General features: G+C 37.2%; 1 long non-coding RNA gene across 1 annotated transcript in view; it reads right to left on the reverse strand.

Moving 5' to 3' along the window:
* The window catches only part of LOC130083827 (uncharacterized), a 95,720-nt gene extending 87,760 nt beyond the window's left edge, over positions 1-7,960 (reverse strand). Inside the window, exon 1 of the long non-coding RNA XR_008806874.1 lies at positions 7,813-7,960. This is a non-coding gene — a long non-coding RNA (uncharacterized LOC130083827). The remainder of the gene's footprint in view (positions 1-7,812) is intronic.
* Positions 7,961-24,479: the final 16,519 nt, after the last annotated feature.

Here is a 24,479-nt window from a genome sequence, read left to right on the forward strand (position 1 = left end):
GTTAATAGTGTTTTATTTTTTAATTTAAACAAAAAAGTAAAGCGTTTTAATATCAGGCATATTATGTAAATAATTATCGGCTTATCAGTAATCGACCAGAATTTTAATATCGGTGCATCCCTACTGTTTTTAACAAAGCATTATTAATAAAAGTTACAGAACTGAATCTATTCAAGAGCACGTTCCCAGGCCTATCAGAGACAGTGAGACATTAGGACAGAGAGTGTGCACTCTGTGCTAGAGGGTTGCAGCGTGTTCTGGAGCGTCGGGCGCTCGGAGACCTGTTCAATGAATCCTCTGAGGACATCGGTGCAAAGTCTGCCGCTGTCTGACTGTTCCCATGGCAACGGCCAGGTGAGCAGACAGGCTAGAGAACACGGTGGAAACATGTGACTCTCCCACATGCTCAGACACACAGGCAGGCGTGCATACAGATCCGTCTCTCAAAAGTGTGTCAGTTACACACACTCTACAGCTCTGAACAAAAACGCCACCTCACAAAATAAAAGCACACCTAGATAACATAGTGAGAACAGTTTACTACTGGCGCATGCATGTGCAAATGTCTCGTAATTTAAAATATGCACACACAGCGTTTCTGTGACTGCTAACTAACATCCACAAAGACGAGACAGTGTTTCTTACATTAGCTTGGATGGAAAAACAGTGAAAGAGAGGGAAAGAGGAGAGGCGGGGACATCTGCCTGGGGACTGGAACTCAGAGGTGTCATGAAGTCTGAACATCACGTAATGAACAGAACTCTGACGGCAAAGAGAGAGTGGGAGAAAGAGAGAGAGGACAAGAGGATAATTAGCTACTGTGAAAGAAAAACAGTCCTTGGCTAACATGATGAGTTCTTCCTCACCCAGTGCTTCATATAACAAAGGAGCCAAAGAATAGATATTTCTCAGGCTCATCTCACAGCAAAGATATTAATAGGAAATAAAAAATATTACATTCACTAAACTATTATGAAGGCAAAAAATAGCTTTTCCGTTAACAGTAATAAAAAAAACTGAAACTATAAATAAGCACTATAATATGAATGAAAAATAAATGGAAAAAAGGAGAAAATTATTTCAGTTTTCATATTATTAATCAATGTCACAAGATCTGGGGCCAGTTGCACAAACAAACAACCAAAACCTTCTGGGCTGGTAAATCTGAAATTGACAAGATCACAGTGTTAGCCAGCATGCAACACACTGCCTGAAAGTAATGGTGTTAACTGATATGTGACTTGTTTAACTGTAAAACACTTCATGTAATTTTATATACAACTTGTAGCTTTATATTTCAAAATTTGTGACATTCTTGGCAACATCATTGAATATTTATTAACATTATATTATATATATATATATATATGAGAGAGAGAGAGAGAGAGAGAGAGAGAGAGAGAGAGAGAGAGAGAGAGAGAGAGAGAGAGAGAGAGAGAGAGAGAGAGAGAGAGAGAGAGAGAGAGAGAGAGAGAGAGAGAGAGAGAGGATTTTGAGATCCATCTTTTCACACGGAGGACAACTGAGTGTTATACAAAACTGTAACAAAAGGTGAAAACGTTCACTGATGCTCAAGGCGGCAGCATGATGCATTAAGAGCTAGGGGTGCCATTTTTACAGTATGATAATGTCTTATTTTTTCTTATTTTGTTTAATTTTTTTTTTTTTACTGATGCCCTACAGAATCTACATGAGATAATTACTGGTTTCCCAGAAAACAAAACAAGTACAATTTTACCTGATTATCCAACTCAAAGGTTTTACTCCCTCCGGCTCCTAATGTATCGCGTTGCCTTCTTGGGCAACAATGAATGTTTTATCCTTTTGTAATAACTGTTTATGAGTCCATCAACTGTCCTCGGTGTGAAAAGATGTGTCTCAAAATCATACAGTCACTGTTGGAAAGGGTTCAAATATACAGAAGATGATATAACACCAAAGAAATTGGAGGAATCCTGGAAAGAAACCTGGAACTGCCCACTGCAAATTCATTAACATTTTGCAAATTCTGCAAAGGGGTGTGTAAATATAATGTGCATAGTCTGTTTTGGTTTAGTTTTCACTGTGTTCTGTTTCTGTTCTGCCTACCTGAGTTCCTAGTTGGTTTCCCTGGCTGTTAATTAGTTTGCACACATCTGTTCAGTTTTATCCTTGATTACACTCTCTGTATTAAGCCCTATTTTTGGTTCAGTTCTTGGTCCAGTATTGTCAATGTTAAACGTGGTTGTATGATTTTGCCCTGCGATCTTCGAGTTTTAGTTTGTATATATTATTAGAAACTATTTTGTTACTCATGTCCTTTGTCGTGCGCATTCATTATAGCCACATATGTGACAATAAATATATTAATTTATATTTATATTAAGTATATATTCTGTATGTTATATAAAAAAATATATATATACACACACACATTATCTGCCATGGACGTCACAAACTTGGGCAATTAGATCTACTAGTTATATACCAAATCTGCATCCAGTCCATTCTGAATCATAAATGCAGAGATCCAGTACGATGGCAGTTACAGTTTATTGATAAACGCACAATTATATTATAGTTTATCTCTAAAAATTAACAAAAAATAAATTAATAAAAAGCACAAATTAATTAATGCACCATTAACGCTAAAAAATGTTTGAACTAAAACCAACCAAAATACAAAAACAGATTACATTTTCACACCTATGATAATAAGTCCTCGCAGCATGTTAAATGCACCAAAAAATGCTAAGGTGCAATTCTGCTTGTAAGGTTTCATTAAACTTAAAAGTGAGATAAACACTATGCAATGGAGTTCAAAATCATCCATCATTATTTGAGACCGTCAGCAAGTGTCAGATTTTCGTAAGCTAGTGGCTTTTAATTCATAATGAATGACGTGCTGAATGTGTATCTCCGCTCCGCATTATTTATTGATAGAATTCTCTTAGAGTCTGCTACCATAACTGGTATGAGAGGCCGCCAGTGCACCAACTGAGGGGAAATGTACTTGCAGTAGCTCTGGGGTCAGAGAACAGCACAGCTCTCACTCTTGGCTTAGGTTTCAAAGACACATGTGGCTCAGGAAATCCCATCAGATCTGTGTACAGCCACTTGAGAGCCCCTGCAGCTCGGCAGGGTGACTGTAGCTATTTCAAAGCCCAGGGCCCATTATTGGCCCATGATGTAGAGACGAATTTCACCGAAGGCCACTGGAAGCAGGGGGCAGTCCACTTTTAGAGCTGCAGGCCGTGGTATATAAGGACATGTTTGCAAATACAGTCACCGGAGTACATTGGAAAGCTATTTTTAGAAGAACTTTAATAAGCGTACCGAATTAGCATGGGGCAAAATATAACCCATAATATGATTCCCTCCAGATATGAGCATGAGCCCTAGTTTATGACATCATCCAGGGCTTGAAGAAAGACCCTGCCATATAGAGAAAATGGGATTAATTTGATCATTTTAACCTAATCATTAACTAATTTTTGCAGAGTTGGTTAGAAAGAAGAGGGATTCACAGGTTGTTCTGAATGAAAAAAATTCAATACAGTAGTTTAACCAAACATTATGGAATAACCTCATGTCATTCCTAAGTGACTTTCTTTTTTTCTGTGGAACACAAAAGGATACATTCTGAATCACATAGTGATCACTGTTAGAAATTAATTTGAAGCATTCAAGCTTCAAAAGAGTGCAAAAGCACCATATCAAAAGTGGTCCATACGACCACTTGGGGTCCAAACCCATTCACTTGCTTTGTGTGAGCCAGAACAGACCGATTCACTGATAGTCTTCTACTGCAGTGTATTGTTCACCGCTGCAATCAAATGTTGAATTGAGCTGAACTTGCGTCAGTGAGACCTAATCATCGAGTCAGTGAGTAAAGCGTATCAATGAGACCAAATCATTGAGTCAGTGTGTTGAACTCAAGTCAGTGGACCTGGACCGAATCATTGAGCCAGTGCATTGAACTCGAATCAGTAGCACCAAATGATTCAATCAGTGAGCTAAACTCAAATCAGCAGCAACAAATCATTCAGTCAGTGAGTTGAACTCAAGTCAATGGGACCGAGTCAGTGAGCTGAATTAGAGTCAATGTGTTCGAATCATTGAGTCAGTGAGTTGAACTCAAGTCAGTGAGACCAAATCAGTGAGACTTAATCACTGAGTTCCTAACATGAACTCAAGAACTGGATCACAAAAAAATCATTTAGACTGGTTTTGTGAATTAAATCAACTGATTCATTGAAAACATAAGACACAAATTGATTCATAATTTGTTCATGATTCGGACAACGCTACTCATGAACGCACCAATTCTTGATGATTTTCAAGGAATAAAATTTCATGAGGGTGAAAAATAATGACAAATTTTAATTTGGGGGTAAACTATTGCTTTAAATGTTTGAATACAAGTTAGTTGGATGCAATCATTCTTAGTCCAGGTTCATCCTGCTCACCTTCAGTCATGTCTCATAAACTCAAAGGACGAATGTGACTCATCTGCCTTGCTGTCAGTCCAGACTGATCTTCACATGTTGTTTAGATGCTGGAGGACATGCGCTCCTTTTGCATCTGATTCCATTGGACAGGAGTGACTGACCTTGTCTGTGGACACAGAACTGCTGTGTTTATCAGTATTGAGGAACCTGTCACATCCATCTTCAGCTAATTGTCGCATTAGATTATTGATGTCAGGTATGAATGTGCCTTAACGACACAGGGGCTGCCAAAACAGCTCTCCATAAAGAAATCTATAGGCTCTGTCAATTCTGCATGCTGAGCGATTAAGCTAGCCTCACTCCCAGTCTAACTCCCCTTTGCTGTCCTGGAGCACATGAAGGGGAAAATTGCTTTCACAAGGTAGCAGTGAGTTTGGATCCTATCACAGGGACCTCTTATTGGAATGTCAGCTTTGATGAATGGATCCAAATGAACATTCTCCACATTGGAGGCCTTTCGTTGAGGAAGTGGATCGCTGCTGCTCTTGCTCTTCAGCAGCTGCTATCTGTTGATTCCTCTCACGGCGGGGGGAGGTGATGTGGGTCTGCATAAAAAAGCTCAGCTTGAGGTAATTCATACCACTCTGATTCATTAGAAACACTGGGACAAAGTAGGCCTCTAAATCCAAGGTCAAGGTCGACCTTTACACTTCCTGCTTCATGTTCCCTTGCTGATGTGGTTCAGATTCAGATGACTCCAGAGAGATCTCAAAATGGACGACTGGGCAAGCATACTTGGTTATTTAAGTTATTTTGAAACTTTTGAGCGTTCTAGGTCCAAAGTGAACTAGACTACCAACCAAATCCAAGATAAAACTGGCAGATATATTAGTTTGTGGTCAGTAAGATTTTAGATTTTTTTAATAATTAATATATTTATTCAGCAAAGATGAAATATTACAAAAGATTTCTACTTCAAATAAAAGTAATAAATCATAAATGGCATTTTAAAATATATTAAAATAGGAAAACAGTAATTTTAAATTGTATTCATATTTGATTACTTATTTTTACTGTATTTTTGATCAAATAAATTAAGCATTGGTGAGCACAAGAGACTTTAAAAAAAAAAAAAAAATCAATGATATATAAACCATCTACTAAAGAAAATAGTTGTTGCAACTGTCTTCAACTTTTTTCCTCAAAGGAAATTTCGGTAATACTTCCTTTTACAGTACAGTACTTAACGTGTACTTACAGTGTACTTACCTAGAAAGTACTGGCTAATATAAGGTAAGTACATGGGTTAGGGGTAGGTTTAGGGGTAGGTTCAGGGTTAGTACCTAGTTATTACCCAGTAATTATAATTACTATAATAAGTACATAGTAAGTACATGGACTGTAAAAGGAAGCGTTACCGAAATTTCCATATCAAAGTTTTTCTTCCATAATCTCATATGGTGACACAAATGTGGAATATTCCAAGCGTTAAGCAAACAAAATGGAAAAAGGAGAGAAACTAAATCATGATGCATCTTCGCATTTTTGCAGTAGGTGCAGTTTACCAGAGAAATGGACAATATTTTGTGTATGATGCTGCTAGTGACCTGTTTGTCACAAATAGCTGTTAGGCAAAACAGTTAAATAATTCCACTCTAAAAGAGACAACTAATATTTTAAAATTCAAAATAAATTTTCAGGCCAGTAAAAAATATTAAAGGCCAGTACAATTTCTAAATTCTTCTGCCAACTCCAAAAGGAAAAACCTGTCATAATTTCCTGACATTTCCGTCATGTTGTTCCAAAACCTGTACGACTTACTTTTTCTGTGAAATACAAAAAGACACATTTTTGATTAATGTACTGTACTCTTTTCCATTTGCAGTCACAGTGAATGGGGACTGGACTTAAAAAGTGATGTTATTTATATAATAACTGTTCGGAACTGCCTTGATCAGTGAGTTAGTGAGTTGAACTCTTTTTTTTGGAAACAAATCATTCAGTCTGGTTTTGTGAACTGAACCGAATCATTAAAACAATTTCTGTGAATAATGACTTAATTTCGGTCTGTTTCTCACACAAAGCTATCAAAATACTTCAGAAGACTGACAACAGAGTACAACTTATGTGGACTACTTTTATGGTGTATTTTAGAGCTTGACAGACCCACAACTCATTAACTTTCATTATATTGAAGAGAGAAGCTATGGTTTTCCTTAGAAATTCTCCTTTTTTTGAGTTCCACAGAAGAGAGACAGTTGCAAGGGTGTGGTATAACATGAGCATGAGTAAATGATGACAGAACTTTAATTTTTTTGGTGAACTACCCCTTTAAAGACCCTTTTGGACCAAGGTTGAGACAGAGTACAAGACTTGAGAGCTGCAGCTCATAAAACTACCTAGATCAAGCAAGTTCTTTGTCTTATGCTTGTTTTGGACAGAGGCTGATGAAGACACAGCCGATCCCAAATCAGATACCACAGGCAGACCATGTCGTACGCCAGAGAAGGATAAACATAAGCGCCTGAGAGTCTGCAGTATTTGTGGTGTGTACTCCCATGTTCTCTGCAGCGTTAATTGCTGCCGTTGTGCTATAAATAGAGCGCGCACATCCACGGCCAGGTTTCTTTGTCCCTCTCCTCTGGATTCAATATGCCGCAGCTATTTCTGTGAGTGCTGCACTCCAAAATAGCTGCTATTGAGCTCTAGTGGATCCCAGTCTGATTGCCTGTAGCACTAAAAATAGCACCTGTCAGATATTTTCTCCTGCGTGCCGACTGCATTCAGATGAGCTAAAGGGTATTAATATCCACCAGCGGCATTGTCATATCCTGCAAATGATCACACATAATGTGGGTGGAGTGTTTTTTGGGAGTGTGCGTGACTTTTATGATTGTGTGTGTGATGATGAGTGTAAGCTGACATCATCTGGCTCAGATGTCTCCTCTAGTTCGTTCTCAGTGACCTCCTGTATGTAGCCCAGGAAACCGCACTGTGATCCCATATGTGTGCACTGGAGCTCTGCGTATATATATATATATATATATATACAGTATATGTTTGCGATGCTGTTTTATACCCATGTTACAACTCTACAACTCAGCGGCAGCGCCAACACAGATTTGAATGTACATTTCAAAGGTTTTATATATATATATATATATATATATATATATATATATATATATATATACACTGTATGTATATGTATATATAAAAATCATTAACATTTAGGAATAAGATCGCGTAGGTGTTTGAATCGAGATAACGATCTTTTAACGATACAATATTGTTATTCATCAGCTGTAAGTTTCTCTTCTGTTCCTATGCATAAACAAAATACAGTGCAGAAAATGCCGTGCTAATGGATAAACCCACTTACATCTAGTTGTTGTATTGGCGGAGCTGCATGTTGTGTGCAACTCCCCCTGAGCTCCTGTGTCTGTCCCCTCTGACTCCAGCCATTAATCAAACTCCCCGCAGTCAGACCTGCATAATGCAAACCAGAGCTGACGACATGTGCAGCCCCTCGGCTCCTACCCACAGGAGAGAAGAGGAGAAGAGAAAAGAGGAGACAAATGTAAAAACAAACACATCAATAATTATAATTTCAATGACATGAATCTGTAACAGTGGGGTTTAATCCGTTATTTGTTGTCTGGCATTATGCACAAATTATTTTCCAGGAAAAATGTCCCTTTTCTACACTCCACTATTCCTCTTAAAGTCAACATGAAATGGTGTGCGCAACCCAATTTATATCAATAATATGACATTTCTGATTGAAACAGGACATTTAGAAACATACAGAATGCACAGATGAATTGTACATTAGATCTACAACATGCCTTTAAAAAATATAGTGAATAGGGTGAATTTTATTTCATTCTGACTTTAAACCACTTACTTTGTGGTTGACTCAACCTGATCATGATTTATTTTTAAGGGTTTTTCAAACTTTTTTATTCCTCTACAAAATAAAGACAGCTATACATCTCATATTTAAAAGACCTTTTTATACTGTCACTATGGAAAATGAAAATGTTTACTTTATATTAAGTTCTGCATCTTTTTTCTACCCATCATTAGAGTATAAAAATGAAGTGATTTAAAGAACTACAGCTATAAACAGAATATATAATTAACTGTGATTAATCTCCCGATTTCCAACTAGATTTATAGAAAGCAGAATAAAACTTTTCCGCTGACCCCCAAGATCTGTGTCCTAGATCATTGTATTTCAATGTGACTCATAATAAAACTGTGAATATTTCAATGACTGATAATGATATCTGTTTGCAAGCACAAGCACAAAAATAACCATAAAATATTCAAAGGACTATTTAGGACTTGATTGTAGGTTAGTAAAACACCTCAACTTGACCGCAGCATCATCATTTGGCCAACCCATCCCATAAACACTTCTATCCTTCCCCATTAATAGAACAACCCCTGAAACACATACTGCATGGCATATTCGCTAGCTATATTTGGCACAAAATGGAAAAAATAATAACTAACACACAAATCTAACACCCGCTGACTAAATTAAGCAATTTATATAGTGACACATCAATCCCTCTTTACTTTCAAACTAGTCTGGAAACACAATGCATTACTGACACATGATTATGGAAGATAGGAAGCTGTTGGTATGTTTTTTTTAGTGGGGTAAATTAGTGATATGCTCTTAGAAGGGGCAGGGGGGGATACTGCCCCCTACAGGATGGCATTGGGAACAGGATCTGTTTATATGAAGCACATGCCATAGAGGCAAGGTAATCTCACCACTGCATCAAACCTGCACACAAAGACCTGATAACATCATGAAAAACCTTCTGTCTGTCTCCAAAAGAAGTGCATATTTAAGATGATGCGAAGATAAGCTATCAGCTCTGAAACAAATTAAAGAACATTTACACAGACAGAATAAAGACACTGGAGTAACAAAACATTGGGAAATACGAACTGATCCGTGAAATTGTATAACAAGCTTTTTAAAGGAATTGTATAACAAGCAGTCGTTCATGTAATGCAAATACAACCACATGGGATCTTTGTTAGGAATATTCCAGGCTGTAATAATCAACAGCATTTGTGGCCAGTGCCATTATAGTATTAATTATAAATTATAGTATTTATTAATATTCTTAGTTATTTAAAAAAAAAATCATTTTAGTTTATGTTTGTCAGTTTGTTATGTGCTTTTGTCATTTTAAAAATATATATATTTTTACCATTTAATTTATTATTATTTCTATTTTACCTTGTTTTAGTTATTTTAACTTATTTTATTTCAGTTTATTTCAATGTATTATTAATTTATTTTTTACTTAAGTTTTTCATCAAAAATGTATATTTAATTTAAGCTGTATTTCAATTAACAAAAATAATTGGTAACACTTTAGTTTAGGGTCCAATTCTCACTATTAACTAGTTGCTTATTAGCATGCATGTTAGGATATTGGCTGTTTATTAGTCCTTATAAAGCACATATTAATGTATTAATGCCTTATTCTGCATGACCATATTCTACATCCCTTAATCCTACCCAATACCTAAACTTAACAACTACCTTATAACTATTAATAAGCAGTATTTAGGAGTTTATTAAGGCAAATGTCATAGTTAATAATGAGAATTGGATCCTAGACTAAAGTGTTACCATGATTTTTAAGTTTCGGTTAATAATACCAGCACTGTTATTGTTTGTGGCATTATACTGATTACCACAAAAAGTTATTTTTAACTAATTTCATAAATGTGATGCTTATTATTTTGTAAAAGCACTTAGATTATTTAGTTCGAACTTGTCTATTATTTCAGCTGTAAAATTGTTTGTCTTTTTTTAAGGTGGTTTTAGGTCCTGTCATGGCAACAAAGTTGTAAAACTGGACATAATTTCACACAGAAAAAGTTACCAAGCAATTTTTTTCAAATCACGTTTTTGCTGTACTATGAAAATAATGAGTACCGGTATTTTAACTTGCTAACAACGTCGCTTCCATTTTCACTTCCATTGTAAGTGTCTCACTCACTGTATTTTTGCTTTATTTTAAAGGAAACAAGGGACAAAATCAAAAGGAATTTGGAAAATTTTAAGCGATCAGCTTTATACAGATTTTTAAAGCGAATGCCATTGAAACACGGCAAGTCTATCCCTGACAGCCTCGCTTTCATGCCTGTTATGGCGCTGCTCTGAATAAGGTCTATAAAGGTGACTACTGTACTGTCAAACAGCTTTCCATACAATCACAAACCATGAAGAACTGACAAACAAGCAGCACGTATGCACACACACATACACAAGCCCAGCAGGGAAGCATCGGGCCGATACTGTATCAGTGCTCAAAGCCAGTGAGTAGCTCCCTCTCGTCTGGGTTATTCTGCCTAATCCCATCACAAGACAAATCCCCTTTAGCCAAACACACACACACATGCACCAAAGTCCATAGATAACAGGTTTGCACAACTGAAACCAGCTCAGTCAGACAGTTGTGTCTGCACCAAAATAGTGTACATCACATGTGATTCTTGTTTAATTTTGTGTCAGTTAAAGAAGCAGAGAAGATGGATTGCAGAGGGTGAATGGGGGAGGAGGATGAAGCTGAATGGTTTGCTCTCCAGGATCAGAGGCCAGTGGGGCCTCTTCGTCTCCTCCTCCTCTGCTCTAGCACCGACATGACGCCGCAGGGGTCACCAGGCCTTTTCTGGGAGCGGAATGTACCACAAAAACAATCCCTGTTACACCCTCACCAACCAGAGAGGACATGGATGATACTAATCCAACATCACAAACTAATGCGATTTATGACAGAACTGACCATCGACCCAATCCTCTTCATGTATGCCGAGGATGTAACCCAAATATTCGAAACTGAAGGAGGGGACAAGTGTTTAAAGTGCCCCTATTATTACCTTTCATGTAGTGTGTAATATAGCCGTTTGTGAATATAAAAAAGTTTAAAAAAAATAAAAGTGCACAATAAATGGAGTTTTTGTCTCACAAAAGAAATAACCGATTCTGAACAGTAATTCCAGCCTTACTTCCTGTACAAACCATAGTAAGTTGGAACAAATGTGCACAATGCCAGCCTATGGACTATAGACCAGTCACAACAGACTGGGTCATCTGACCAATCAGAGCAGAGTTGGATTCTGGAATGGTTTGAGACTGAATCCTTTATCAAACGGTTTCAGACACAGTGAGAAAAGAGGTGATGCTGCAATGTACTTTATATTAAGAGAACATTAAAGTGTTTTTTTTTACCTTGACCACCAACCTTTTGTAGGTAACCCTTAAAACAGCATAATTGGGGAATTTTAAAATGCATTTATATCTTCATAGACAACTGTATTGAAAAAAATTATGTATTTATATGATGATAAAGCTGAATTTTCACCACTCAGTCTTTAAATGTCTGTTTAAAGAGATAGTTCACCCAAAAATACAAATTCTGCCATCATTTACTCACCCTTTAAGTTGTTCCAACATGTATTTCTATCTTCTGCTGAACACATAAGAAGATATTTTGAAGAATGTCTGTAACAAAACAGACATTTAACAGAGCCATTGACTTCCATCAAATTTTTTTTTTAGGTCAGTGGGGCCCACAACTGTTTGGTTACCTATATTCTTCAAAGTGTCTTCTTTTGTGTTCAGCAGGAGGAGGAAACTCATACAGGTTTGGAACAACTTGAGGGTGAGTAAATGTCATGATGATAGAATTTTTCATTTATGTGTGAACTATCCCTTTAATATTTGGTGGAAATTGTGACACATTTTTCTTCAGGAGTTTTGATGAATAGAAAGTTCAAAAGAACAGCATTTACTTGAAATAGATATATTTTGTAACATTATAAAAGTCACCTTTGATCAATTTAATGCATCATTGTTGAATAAAAGTACTAATTTCTTTCAAATAAAAACTTTTGAATAGTAGTGTATTTACCTGCATGTCATGTGACCATTAACAGTCATCAGAGAACCATGAACATGTACATGTGTTGTTAAATTATTGAAATATTAACTTTTCATTTCAAATGGTACTTAAAGTAAGTATTTTAGGTCAAAGGTGTTCAGGGTGGAAAATTTGGGAATTCCTGGTCTAGGAGAAACAACTAAGATATTGAAGAGGGTTCAATTTTGAGTATTTGTTCTCTCATTCAGTTTCCTCCCCACTGCTGTTCTGAGTCTCAAATCCTGACAGTTTAACAGTTCAATCCGTTTGCATATTCCTGAGGTGTTAATGTATTACCAGAGAGAATTAACAGATGCCAAGCAGTCAAATAAAAACCTGTCCAATAAAATCTGCACACTGAGTGCGGCTGGTAACGCTCGGCTCAAGCACACACACTCTTGAACGGAAGGAGCAGTGAGGCATGTTGCCTTGACGTAGCACTGCTTTGTGCTGACAGCAGGAGAACACAGAGGAAACACTGAGTACACATTGTGCACACAGAGGAAACCTGATATTCCTGTTCCCAGCAGAGGACAGGCACCACAACCACACACAGAACACTGTGAACACTCGCAAATTCACTCACTGCTCACACAAATAAACACAATATACACCTTTCTTTCCTGGTGTTACTTGGGTGTTCCTGTGCTGAATGCTCAAATCAAATATGTAAAGCATACAGGATGTACCCTAATGATAATCGACCTCCTATTGTACATAGAAACATTGGGGGTTTTTTCTACTGATGAGTGATGAAGTGATGAGAATATAGAAACAAAGTGTTCCAGAATTACTGAGAATTATGGATTATGTACAGTTTAGGACTGCTTTATTAAAAACTACCGTCAGCTGTGAAAGATTTCAAGAGATCCATTTTGTAAATTAATACATTAAAAATTAATCAATTATATTTTATTTATTATTAATAAATTAAATTGTATTTAATTAATATATATATATCATTTTAAAGTATTTATTAACATGTATGTTTTATATATACAAAAACACTGTATATAGTACATAGTATATATACATATATATATATTAATTTATTAATATTTATATTAATATTCAAATTAATTTTTAATTAATAGTTTCATTTATTCTTTTGAAATATTATATAATATTAGATATTTTATTATATTAATTTATTTATAATACTTTTAGTAAGAACGTAGCCTCTCAAAATGGCAAAACAATTGGTAATTTCAAAATGTGATCACGTGATCAAGTTGTCTCGACTTAAAAGTTGTTTTCTCTTGGTCTGACGGTAACAAAGTCATTGAGTGCAACACATTTATTTTGACTTTAATCAGGGACTAACTAAAGCTGAAATAGATCTGTCACTCAATGTTAGACCACTTCCAAATCAGTGTCCGGAATTTGAGAAGGAGGGAACTTTAACACCATAAACACTGTAGAGACGTGGTTTATTTCATTACCAGCCAACTCAAGGTTTACATTCTTATATAATCATGTTTATTTTTTTTCTCATGAGCAAAATCAATGTTACGAGAAAGCTACTTTTGCTAAGTTGAAAAAATTAAGGTGTGATCATAAGAAAAAAAGAATGCACAGCCTCTTAGGGCTTCTATTATAATATCCATACAACATTATACGTATAGTTATACCACCAGATGTAACAGCATACTGGCAACAACAACAAAAGTGTGATAGAAAAGTTTTATATGAAATGCTTCTATTACTCAAAAGCATGCAGGTCTGAAACTCATTGAGACAGACACGTTGTTTTCAGGCTGAGCATTTGACAGTCCTGCAGCACCATGTGCAAACAGCTCTCATCTGCAACAACAATCCCAGTGTGTTTCTAGGAAACGGACACTCTATTGACCCTTTGCAAAGCAGCTTACAGCCGCGGTCCGGTCCACAGCCGGCACACGTGTGAAACGTGCACTCTCACGCACGCACACTCATGCATTCACACTCGCAGGCCTGGCCTAGACACTCTCTCTCAGAGCCACAGAGACATGAGGAGGAGTGTCAGCTAGAGTGGATTGGTTCCCATGCACGGAGAGGGGAGTGTGTGCGAGTGTGTGTGTGTGTGCAGTGCCCTCCCAGTCAGATGGACTTCAGCACGTTTACTGGAGCAGCACACCGGCGTCCTAACAGCTGAGACACACATTGTTCTACCTGTTTCGTTTCAGGATTGTCACTGCACTAAAGCACAAGGTTTATGTAGAGTCTGTCATACAGTCATTATTATAAAATGACTTTAAAAGCATATATTGTATAAAATGCAGGGCTACAGGCAAACTTTTTCCTGCAGGATCTTCCTTCTTTGAAAACTGCAATCATAACCAGTAAGCCGATTAATCAGTCGATATTTTGAAAGTTACCTTGTTCCCAATTATCTTTTTGGAAAGAAAAAAAAAAAATCTTGGGAATAAAAAATGTATGTAAAAACAATTCATGAAAAATATAAATATATACCAAATATACAATTATTTTTATAGGAATGTATAGGCTACATTTAAAATTTTAGTGTTTAAATATTTAAATCCAGCAAGTTGAGTACATCTAATTAGTATATTCTGTGTATTATCAATTAGCCACCCTGCTCTCTAAACGATTATTATTGTTAACTAAATAACCTAAAATATTTAAAACATTTCTGTTAATTAATGTTGCAATAAAAATAAAAAAGACTTACAACTTGGCAACTGACTGAAATAAGCTTAGGTATTTCAATTCCTAACTGGAAGTAAAAATAGATTAAATCTAAATAGTATTTTAATTAAAAAAAATGTATCATAAACATGTCCAAAGCACACAACAAAATTACACTAAAACAAAAATGAAAACTGAAATAGTATATTGTAGAACTATAAAAATTATACTTTTTTCCAAAGGTTGAGAGGTTCCTAAATATGCATGTGTAAATGCAAGATTTAATAACAAAAGCAAATGTTACACACATTCTTCAGCATCAGTTCTCATTGTTCAACAAGTGATCTCAGCTTCACATTACAGTTATCATCATCATCATCATCAGAACTGCCAGGTGAATCAGGGTTACTGTATGTCTCCTCTGAGGAATATTTTCTGTCACATGAACGCATCATTTAATGATGTAACGCTAATGGTTAAGTCATATCTATTGTGGTTACTGGCATCATCACCCACATGATCTGTGCCACCTGAATGCGAAAAGAAATATCATATTACTTTATTATAACGCTAAGCCCACACTGCTGACCTCACCCAAATATAACGATGATTGCAGCCCGTGTCATTATCTTAATCATCTTCATGATTATCACCATCACCAGAATAGAAGCACACAGCATGTACTGTACTCAGTCATTATGTTTGCACCACTGGGAGAAATTCATAGCTGTCATCGTCAAGCTCTGCGTTTTCTCAGAATATCTGACTATCGCAGGGGCCAAACAAAACAGCATAATGTCCCCACACTGATCCGGACTTGGTAGCAAGTTATTTATTTTCATCAGGCGCTCAGCTTGTTCTGTGCCAGAACTTGTGTGAGTCCGTCCCCGGCGCAGCTGAGGGCAAAAGCTCCGAGATCAGTGGAGAAATGAACCCACAGGAGCGGTGACTCAGATCTGAGTCAAGCCCTGCTCCCCACACAGTCACGATGCTTCTGATAGTATCAGATTTGCCAACTGACCTTCTGAGGGTGGCAAACAAGGTCTCCTATGCCAGGATACTTGGGTTTTTTTTCAACTATGGGCACTTTTGGTCCTGAGGACTTTAAAAAGGAAGGAAGTCTTAAACTGTAGAAATTAATCTCCCTCCTTAAAACCTTTTTTAAACCAATTATTTCAATCTGCCCCCTAACAAGTAGATATTTATGTCACAGGAAAATTCAATACATTTTTATTGTTTTTTTACCCCACCTGAACCATCATGAACATACTCATTTTCACAACATTTCATTCTGTGGGGTGGAAATACTACATACAATTTTATTTAAAAAAAATTAAAGATTATATACATACATATTTACATAATTTTTTGTAACGATTTTTATATATATGTTATAACAATATATTTTTTTTATTATATATACACTCACCGGCCACTTTATTAGGTACCCCATGCTAGTAACGGGTTGGACCCCCTTTTGCCTTCAGAACTGCCTCAATTCTTCGTGGCATAGATTCAACAAGGTGCTGGAAGCATTCCTCAGGGAGTTTGGTCCATATTGACATGATGGCATCACACAGTTGCCGCAGATTTGTCGGCTGCACATCCATGATGCGAATCTCCCGTTCCACCACATCCCAAAGATGCTCTATTGGGTTGAGATCTGGTGACTGTGGAGGCCATTTTAGTACAGTGAACTCATTGTCATGTTCAAGAAACCAATTTGAAATGATTAGAGCTTTGTGACATGGTGGAAGTAGCCATCAGAGGATGGGTACATGGTGGCCATAAAGGGATGGACATGGTCAGAAACAATGCTCAGGTAGGCCGTGGCATTTAAACGATGCCCAATTGGCACTAAGGGGCCTAAAGTGTGCCAGGAAAACATCCCCCACACCATTACACCACCACCACCAGCCTGCACAGTGGTAACAAGGCATGATGGTTCCATGTTCTCATTCTGTTTACGCCAAATTCTGACTCTAACATCTGAATGTCTCAACAGAAATCGAGACTCATCAGACCAGGCAACATTTTTCCAGTCTTCAACTGTTCAATTTTGGTGAGCTCTTGCAAATTGTAGCCTCTTTTTCCTATTTGTAGTGGAGATGAGTGGTACCCGGTGGAGTCTTCTGCTGTTGTAGCCCATCCGCCTCAAGGTTGTGCGTGTTGTGGCTTCACAAATGCTTTGCTGCATACCTCGGTTGTAACGAGTGGTTATTTCAGTCACTGTTGCCCTTCTATCAGCTCGAACCAGTCTGGCCATTCTCCTCTGACCTCTGGCATCAACAAGGCATTTCCGCCCACAGAACTGCCGCTCACTGGATGTTTTTTCTTTTTCGGACCATTCTCTGTAAACCCTAGAGATGGTTGTGCGTGAAAATCCCAGTAGATTAGCAGTTTCTGAAATACTCAGACCAGCCCTTCTGGCACCAACAATCATGCCACGTTCAAAGTCACTCAAATCACCTTTCTTCCCCATACTGATGCTCGGTTTGAACTGCAGGAGATTGTCTTGACCATGTCTACATGCCTAAATGCACTGAGTTGCCGCCATGTGATTGGCTGCTTAGAAATGAAGTGTTAACGAGCAGTTGGACAGGTGTACCTAATAAAGTGGCCGGTGAGTGTATATATATATATATATATACACTCACCGGCCACTTTATTAGGTACACCTGTCCAACCTCCGGTTTCGACGCCAAATAGTCACAACTAAACCTAACTTATTAGACTAGCAGCTAGTTATTATTGACTAGCTTCCGCGTGCGGTCCACTAGGGGGCCTCAGTTAACTTCCTGTGAATCAACAAATTTGAAGTTTGTTTATAAAAAAATTCTATAAAAAGCATACAGTGAAGGAGAAAACAAATATATACATAAACGCACATAAATAGGGCCTATCCATTAGCTATCAATGATCAAAGTTTTAGCTGTTGCATCATGGTGACCCAACAGAAGCAATAGAATAGGTTCTTTGTGGTAGATCTTCATTTTAGGCAGGAGTATCAGAAGAGGTCAAAACACCACAAATATCCTGAAGCTGCCAAAATCATGTGCCTCATCAAAAGCATATAAAGAGTTGGTGTAACAGGGTGGACTGCAGCCAAGCAACATGTGAGAGGGAGAACAAACAGCTCAGGAATGATCTGATGAAGAATTGGCTAATCTGGCAGTTTTATGAAAATAAATAATGCTTGGTGAAAACAGCTTGGCTTGGTGAGTTTTACAACTGCTTGTGTTGTTTAACTGGCAGGGCTGTATGTCATAAGTTCGATTCCCTGGAAATACATTAACAAAATGTATACTGTACCATACTGTACATCCCAGTCAACACATAACTGAACAGTAGTTTATTTTTCTTATTTGTTATTTAGAACCAATACGCTTTAACCATAATGTTCCCAGAACATTTACATATATATATATATATATATATATATATATATATATATATATATATATATATATATATATAGCTAATTCTCTGAACATTGTCAGAGCGAAAAACATTTTTCCCCAAAACATTTTGGAAACCAGAAGTTATTAGGCTACGTAGCTCAGACACGAAGTGCTTTGGATAAAAGCCTGTAATTGTATGTTTTCGGACATTTAATTTAAAGGTGCTCTATGTAACTTTTAGCGGCCTCTAGTGGTGATGTTTCAGATTGCAACCAAATTTTACAAGAGCGCTCGTGCTCGAACTTATAGACAATACCGTCTATTACGCAAATATCTCGGCGAATACTAGACGGATTCGGCGAGCACCGAGCTCGTTGGGACCATCTAGTCGAGCTGAAAAGAACCATATAAGTTCCATAGTTTTTGGTGGTGTTTTCGCGGAGATATTAGCAGAAAACCATCGGACGCACTGCAAAATGCGGACGCCGGTGACGTCACGATCTCAGAAGAAAATCGCTCGTATCTCTGGAACGCAAAGACCCAGAGAGCTCAAATTCGGGGGAGGAGGTCCCAGGGGAACCCTTGCCCGAACGCTAGAGTGGTGGGCCTCGGGGATGCCCCCTACCGGATCGCCGTTCACTGGGACCCCCGATTTCGAACGGCTATAACTCGGGGAGCCGGGCGAGTTGGACCTCGGGGGTGGGCTCGTTCGAAAGGCCCCGTCCAGCACTACGAACGATTAGAGTCTTGGGAATATTGATCAAAGATTGACTGAGATATAAGCCGAAAAACGTGCGCCTTTAACCGGACGTAACTCCCTGACCGTCTACAATAGACTGTATATAAGGAGAGAGGCTCGGGAGCGCGCATGCACGTCACATCCGTTGGATTTCGCGGTAAATCCGACCCGAAGACTTCACATAGAAATAGGAATACTGGCCTTCAGAGGTAATAGCAAAACTCGACAAGTGGATCATTTTAATGTGTGATTACAACCCCTTCACACACAGGCAATAAAAAAAGGATTAATTTTAGTAGAAAAGTTGCATAGAGCACCTTTAATGTTATTTGCATTTAAATGAAAATGCAGCACAGCAGAAGAAATAAATGCTGCTGAAGTTGAACACAGCAGAAGAAAGAAAGTTTGGAACAACTTGAGGGTGAGTAAATGATGACAGGATTTTCATTTTGTGAACTCTCCCTTTTAAGTGTGTTAGGAAACAGTCACGAAAGTATTCTAAGCACACTTTTAAATAAGTTTTAAAACTTGAATATACTACAAGTTCACGTTCAATACAATGTATATGGCACTTCTTTTCACAAGGGAATGAGCACATGATATTTTGTGAACCTTGCTTACAAACGAGGCACAGGGTCTTACACTTGATGAACCATGAAAATCATCCATGCCTGTCCTGAGGCATGGGTGTTAAACATGTCCTATAAAGGGTTTAAAGTATGTCAAAGGAAGACAAACATTATAAATCCAATATATGCCTGCGGGAACCCTTCGCACACGCACATAAAACTGCTGAAGAAGTTAAGCTTTGCCATGTTTTCCTTCCTCTCAACCACTCACCAGTTTTTAAGTAAAATATTTAATAAAATAGTATTAACCCTCCTATGCAATCATATCATGTTGCTATTCTGCAGACTGGTGACAGGGTCTCCCCTCAATCAGCCCTCCATGGAGACCTTTAAAACCTAAAGAGCCCAGCTGTCTTTCCTTTAGCATTCAGTTTTCAAAGTGGTGCTTCACTTTGTTTCTTTTAAGTCATAAACGCAAACATAACCGACACAGTTATCACAGTAGACTCAACTCGACACCAACCTGTATATTCTGTTGGTTTGAACAGCAAAGATGAGAAATGAAATGTAAAGGTGCCAGATGTTTCACAGTGCTGTGAAACTGTGATGTAACCCTAGGGCTTCACAGAACTGCATGAAAGGACCGCAAGTCGTTTAAAGCGCTTGCTATGCAGGTTGAGATAAAACACTTGTACTAGCCTGTGGTCATGTGAATACTTGCTAGCAGATGAACATTAGAAAAAACGGCCACCCATGTGAAACTCACCACTAGATGAGTTCTGTGATCTGCTTTTGTTGTTGTAAAGAAGGGGTGTCCAATCCTGTTCTTAGAGAGCCACTGTCCTGAAGAGTTTAGCTCCAACATTAATTAAAAACACCTGAACCATCTAATAAAGGTCTAACATGCTAGAAATTTTCAGGTTGAGGCAAGTTGGAGCAAAACTCTGCTGAACAGTGGCGCTCTAGGACCGAGTTTGGACACCCCAGTTGTAAACTCTTGATTTAAGACTGAAGCAGCATAATCGCAAAGAGATTTCCAAAGACAACTGTGAAGACTTCAGATGACGCCAGCTTTGGATCAACAAAATATTATCCTTATCCTATTGTAATCATTAAGAGCTGTATATGTTCGTTGAGTCTACTTAACTGAGTACATGATGTTAACTAAGCACATGATATTATAGTACATGATGTTAACAAGCACATGTTAACTAAGCTCTATATCACTGCCATATGGACTTTAATTTGCTACAGTCATTTCTGACTGATAACAAAATACTTTGTAACATTAAAACAAGCATTTTCTGTAAAGCTGCTTTGGAACAATATAGGCCTATTGTGAAAAGGGCTATACAAATAAACTTGAATTGAATTGAATATTCACTTATTAAGATTGAATGTATATTCACAAAATTTCAACAAGGATCTCATGCTCCAAGAAACAGTGCATTTCTTCAAAGCAAAATTCATTCAGCAAAACATATGGAAAGCTATTGCGCAGTAAACAGATCTACACCCAGTCATTTCCATCAACACTTCGCTTAAACACAGCTGATCTTGGATCAGAGATACAACGGTAAATGATACACCGGGGACCCAGGAAAGACAAAACAAATACCTCTCTTTGCCCCATTGAATATGGCAGAGTCTTAGATGGAGACAGACTGTCAGATCAAGGCAGAAACTCAAATCCAGTCATTTCCTGGGCTGTCAGGGGCCATTGAAGTTTGTTCAAGTGAGTCATTCATGTACTAAACTCATATGACAGTCCCACGCACAAACAGGAGCATTACAGTCAGAACACCTAAAGTCAAGTTCCCCTGGCGCTCTCATGTGCGGGAAAGATATGCTTTACTGTATGTAGCATTGGCAACAACAAACATTTCCTAGAAGAACATTTATTTTATTATGTATCTTTTTCGAATGTATGGAGATAGGAGCAGGCTTCACTCAATGATTTGACTTAAACTTTAAGAATGCTGGCCTGATGATTAGAATATATAAACAGGAAAGAGGCCACACTATGCATAAATAGTTTTAAAACTATTTATGCATAGTGCGGCCTCTTTCCTTTTTATCTTTTTCGAATGTGACATTATTTTAATACATCAAAAATATATAATATAATATAATATAATATAATATAATATAATATAATATAATATAATATAATATAATATAATATAATATAATATAATATAATATAATATAATATAATATAATATAATATAATATAATATAATATAATATAATACAATATAATATAATATAATATAATATAATATAATATAATCTGGATGAACAACGCTGTTTTTGATGAATGTATTTAAAAAAATAACACAATATCTGAATTGATCTTTGCAAATATTTACATTGTTGCAACGAGACAACTATAGATTTAAATACTTAAATCTTAAATCATGAAAAAAATGTGTGTTCAAAAATGTGGATTTGTTTTGCTTGTATTGGAAGCTTTTTTCTGACATGGAATAAAAAAAAGACAATTTCTGACTTTATAACTCGTAATTGTGAGATATAAACCTGCAATTCCTCATGAGGAAAAAAGTCAGAATTGTGAGATATAAGCTACTTGTAATAGCTAGGGGAAAAAAGTCAGAATTGTGAGATAAAAAGTCGCAATTACCTTTTTTATTCCCTGGTGGAAACAAGCTTCCATATTAATGTGATGAGATAATGAAGATACAGGTCAAATAAAAAGCTTTGCTTTCTGTGCTAAAAGTCTGTATTTTCTACAAAGTGATCATTCTCTCTCTGGGCATCATGGATGATTTGCAGAGTTCTTCAGTGCCTCTTAAATGTTGTAGAAAACAGCACAATTGCACCTGCAATTCCACCGAGACATTTAGCTTAAAATAGGTGACAGAACTAAAGGAAATAGTTTGACAGGAAAGTGCAAGCACAGGGAGCAGAAAGACTAGTATTAGTGCAAAGCTATATGGCTTTAAACAAGGTAGTTTGTCAAACAGACAGCAAATTAGCTAAACCCAGGATTAATGACGAGCAATTCCTCTGGTACTTTAAAACTATCTCACCGTAAATTTGAGGGTGTAAAATCTGGCAAAGGAAGATGTTAATGCAAAGCGAACTGCAACAGGAAAATAATTCAAACTTTGTCTTTAATTCAAAGCAAGGCCCTATTGTGAAATTCCCCCTTTATTCACAATCCTTGGTCATTTTTCCCAATTAAAAGCTTTTGAGGTTTCAAATATAAAGTACACTCTTGAAGAAAACGTTCTATATTAAAAGATTCTGTCGGATGCTTCCCATCATGGGATCATTTTATCCATTTAGTTTTAATTAATTAATATAGCTTAAAGTCATTTTTGAATAAAATTTGTATGACTTAAAAAGATCATAAACATACTTTATTTATTTATTTTAAACCTGTTAAACAAAAGTATATGCAATTAAGACATTTCTCTTTACATAGAACCTTTGCCCCCTATAGTGTTAGAAAACCCCATTTAACCTTTTTTAAATAAAATAAAGTAAATAAACAGAAAGAAAGAAAGAAAGAAAGAAAGAAAGAAAGAAAGAAAGAAAGAAAGAAAGAAAGAAAGAAAGAAAGAAAGAAAGAAAGAAAGAAAGAAAGAAAGAAAGAAAGAAAGAAAGAAAGAAAGAAAGAAAGAAAGAAAGAAAGAAAGAAAGAAAATCCAACAATCAATCAATCAATCAATCCCGATGTAAGACACATACTCCCCTAAAACACTGCACTAATTCATTGGTTAACACTTCTTTGCAGTATCCATTTTTAACCTGTTTCCAGAGTGCCTGGGACCAGCCATCATGGTTTCAAAGCACTGAAGCACAAGAAACAGGACCAAAAGCACAAAGACGTGATTATATCAAATACATGCTAAAATCCATCACACTCATTAGCAGAACACAGTATGCAGATTTTGTCCACCATGTAACTTTGGACTCACAGGTTAATCCATGCATTTCGTGATTGGTTTCCTAGTTCCTAACAGAGAACAGCGTGTACAATTTAGACACAACTAAATGCCTCATAGCTGTTTTTAGCGGCTCTTTTAAGACAGAATGAGATGCCACGCCGGCTCTGGGACTCGGGACTGACCCCTGAACATAAGTGTCTAGAGCAGGCTCTTGTACCTCAACCCTACAGGGGCAAAAGTCAAATGGAAGCTTGACCCTAATAAGAGAAGACATCAGGGGTCCCACAGAAGTGACCTGGGTCATGGTTGAGTAATACAGTCTAACCATCTGTCTAACACCTATCACAGCATCTAATGATGTATTGCAGAGAAAGCCTTTAATATGAACATGATAAGATGTAATATTTAAAATATTAACTCAATACATCACAGCGCGCAGAAATCAGAAAGCGTTCACGTCCTATGGAACTCGTAATGACAACTTGTAAACTTGGAATTTTCTGAGAGCTCCAATGGATTGTGGATCGCATTCAAATATTTCATCCAGTTCGTTTTGCTTGAAGATCGGATTCATCACGCCAGTATGGAGACGAAGCTGGTCAAGTATGTGCAGAGGACTTGGTTCTTGAGGTCTTTGCTGAGGATCTGTGCCGATGGCTGTCGTGTCGATGATGAGGTCTTCACAGGGGTGACAGGTTCTCTGCTGACATTCAGAGCTGCATTGTAGTTGTGTCTTGGTGGAGGTCAACCATCTGATCTCAATACGGACTGGACACGGTTGACTACGGTAACCTCGGGATAAACAGAGAGACTAATATTAGCATAGACCCTTAA

This window comes from Rhinichthys klamathensis, unplaced genomic scaffold, assembly GCF_029890125.1.
Source record: "Rhinichthys klamathensis goyatoka isolate OS25496 unplaced genomic scaffold, OSU_Roscu_1.1 h1tg000059l_1, whole genome shotgun sequence".
Taxonomy (NCBI): Eukaryota; Metazoa; Chordata; class Actinopteri; order Cypriniformes; family Leuciscidae; genus Rhinichthys; species Rhinichthys klamathensis.